The sequence below is a fragment of the Ursus maritimus genome, unplaced genomic scaffold (genome assembly GCF_017311325.1).
Source record: "Ursus maritimus isolate PB19 unplaced genomic scaffold, ASM1731132v1 scaffold_17, whole genome shotgun sequence".
In the NCBI taxonomy this organism is placed as follows: domain Eukaryota; kingdom Metazoa; phylum Chordata; class Mammalia; order Carnivora; family Ursidae; genus Ursus; species Ursus maritimus.
The window spans coordinates 24,967,988-24,971,455 of record NW_024424119.1 but is presented as its reverse complement, the minus strand read 5'-3'; positions in this window follow the sequence as shown (position 1 = coordinate 24,971,455).

The window sequence follows — 3,468 nt, the reverse complement described above, 5'->3', positions numbered from 1 at the left end:
TGTGAAGGAAGAATTCTAAGGTTATTTGTATTGAAGCTAACAGACAGGCGAATTCCCCTCATATAAAGCACTTAAAAAACATCTGTGGAATTTAGCATATTGCAGTATCATTCTGGAGTGCAGACTGAGCCATAAACAGTCTTATATTTCTATTTCTGCTTAATAATACTATACCATGCCTCTGCAAGTCCTGTTTTTTGTTTGTTTGGGTTTTTCCCCCTTGCTCCCAGGTTCCAAACCCACACTTGAATTGGCTCAGGTCCCAAGTCCCTCTCTCCTCCCCAACCCTTCCACTTCTATATGTGGTATGGTTGTGGATAGCAAGGAAACTATCAACAGTCTGAAGGATTTGGACATGGTAAATATGGATGAGAGGCATGGAGCAGGGGCAAGGATGAGCTCATTTTGAGCAAAGACTTAAGGCCGACTGAATCTAGGCTCTATCACAAACAGAGGCTTTATAAAACTGGATCAAACTGCTATATAAGCAACCTAAGAATAGTGTGCGCGGGGTCAGGAATTTTGGAGCTATACCTCCCCACACACCACGGATTAGAAAGAAGTAAATGGGGGCGCCTGGGTGGCACAGCGGTTAAGCGTCTGCCTTCGGCTCAGGGCGTGATCCTGGCGTTATGGGATCGAGCCCCACATCAGGCTCCTCCGGTATGAGCCTGCTTCTTCCTCTCCCACTCCCCCTGCTTGTGTTCCCTCTCTCGCTGGCTGTCTCTATCTCTGTCAAATAAATAAATAAAATCTTAAAAAAAAAAAGAAAGAAGTAAATGACTTACAACTAAAGACTAATACTTTCACGTATATCTAATCTTCACAATGAGCCTGCAAAGTAGCTATTATTTTTTATTTTTTTTCTAAAGATCTGTTTTACTTATTTGAGAGACAGAGATAGCGAGCAAGAGAGAGAACACGAGCAGGGAGGAGAGGGAGAAAGAGGCTCCCTTTGAGCTGGGAGCTCGATGTGGTGCTTGATCCCAGGACCCTTAGATCATGACCTGAGCCAAAGGCAGATGCTTAACTGACTGAGCCACACAGGCGCCCCAACAAAGTGGCTATATTATCCCTATTCTGCAGTTGAGGAAACCAAGGTTCTTGCAGAGATAACTTAATCCAAGATCACAGAGCTAAAAAGAAGGGGAGCTGGGCTTGGAATTCTTGTCAGACTCACTCCAAAGCCCTTGCTTTTTCCACCGTAATACACTACTAATATCCTTGGTGGAGAAGAAGAATAAGCAAATGTCTCCATTTGGGTCCTATTTTGTTCTAAAGAGCAGCAATCTGTTGGTCTGTTCTTTTTCTTAAAATAATTACTTATTTAAGTAATCTCTATACCCAATGCAGGGCTTAAATCTTCAATCCCGAGACCAAGAGTCTCATGCTTTTCCGCATGAGGCAGCCAGGGGTCCTAGCCAGTTCTTTTCTATAGTCTGAATATTAATGAATGACAAGGTGTTTAAAATCACAAGCATGACAATTTTGCGTGATAGTGATTCAGGTCAAATCAATACAGCTATATTCACATTTAAACTGGGGCCTTATCTGAGCTAACACTTGTTTATTACAGGATTTTACTGTGTTAAATCTTTGCCTAGTTACCAAATAAATCTCTTTTCAATAGTGGTATATGTACATCTTTGTGTAATAATCAATGTTACCTTGTAATTAATTTGGCTGAACTGAATAGTTCCCACCTTCCCAGGCCCCAGACTGTCAGTTGCCAATCAAACATCTATTCCCTCTTTCTCTTTCAAATTAACAGAAGCCTGATAATTCAGCTGATAATGTTTTCCAACTAAAATTCTATGTTCCTTGGAGGTAGGAGTGACCATTTAACTAAGTTACGGTAAAAGTGCTGTGAGAATTCTGGGTAATCTCTTTATGATGAACAGAGTGCCTCCTTCTTCCTCCCTTCCTGCATCCTGATGCGAGGTGATGGCTAGAACTACAGTAGCCATCTTGAACCCCACAAAGATGGCCCAGGTATATCAGAGCAAAAAACCAGAAGGAGCCTAAGTCTCTCATTTAGACTATTTAGCTGCCACACCAGCCCAGGACTGTCTACCTCTGCATTTTATTGTTGTTGTCGAAAAATAAACTTGGATATTATTTAAGTACTTAGTTTTGGGTTTCTATTACTCCTATCTATTTCCACTTTATACATCCCTCACATCCCAATAACCACCAAGTCTTAATTCTATCCGCCCATCTCCACCCCCAATGCTACTACACAAGACCAACCCATAATTATCACTTATCTGAACTCCTACATCAACCTCTAACCTCATTTTCCTTCCCAGCACCATCCTTTGAAAATGAGGACTTTTTATATCACCCTTTTCCTTAAAAACCTTCAAAGATTTTCCATAAAATCCAAAGTCTATACTCTGCCCTTTATAACTTACCTCTCTGGTGTCATCTTTTGCCATTTCTACCCTGCTCTGTATTTATACCTTTACCTCTTTGCTGATTGGAATATGGCCCCTCCATTTGTCTGGCCAACTCTTTTTTTTTTTTTTTAAGATTTTATTTATTTATTTGACAGAGATAGAGACAGCCAGCAAGAGAGGGAACACAAGCAGGGGGAGTGGGAGAGAAAGAAGCTGGCTCACAGCAGAAGAGCCTGATGTGGGGCTCGATCCCATAACGCCGGGATCACGCCCTGAGCCGAAGGCAGACGCTCTAACCGCTGTGCCACCCAGGCGCCCCATGTCTGGCCAACTCTTAATCATCCTTCACGTTTTCAGCTGAAATATCACAAGTTCAACGGCTCTTCCTAGACCACATTACATGCCCTGGTTATATGCTCCTGAAGCTCCCTGAACTTCTCTGTACTGTGTTTTATAATTGTTTATTTAGTTTGTAACACCAGACAGGCAAGCTCCATGGGACAGGAACCTTGTCTGACATTATTATTATATCCCCAGAAACTAGGACAGAATCTGGTATACATAAATCTTTTTGAATGAAATGAATGAAATTTTCAAGAGGGCAGCTAAGCAACATGTATCAGAATTTGAAATTAAGTATTCTTTTTAGTCTACTTCTAGGAAATAAATTTAAAAGAAATAACATGATAAAAGTATAAGAAGATATATACCTAAGGATGTTTGTTGAAGCACCATTTATAGAAGCAAAAATTTTAAAAAAATATTCTAAATGCTCTTTCATTAGTATATCAATTAAATTATGAGGTAGCCCATAATGAAACAGTCTATAAAACATTAAAAAATATTGGTTTAGAATAGTTGTTGAGATGAAACTATGTCCATGATATAGTTTTTTCTCAGGATTTAAAATTTAAAGTCAATTAACACAGAGTGTATTATTAGTTTCAGAGGTAGAGTTCAGTGATTCATCAGTCTTATATATAACACTCAGTGCTCATCACATCACGTGCCCTCCTTAATGCCCATCACCTGGTTACCCCATCACCCCACCCACGTCCCCTCCTGCAAT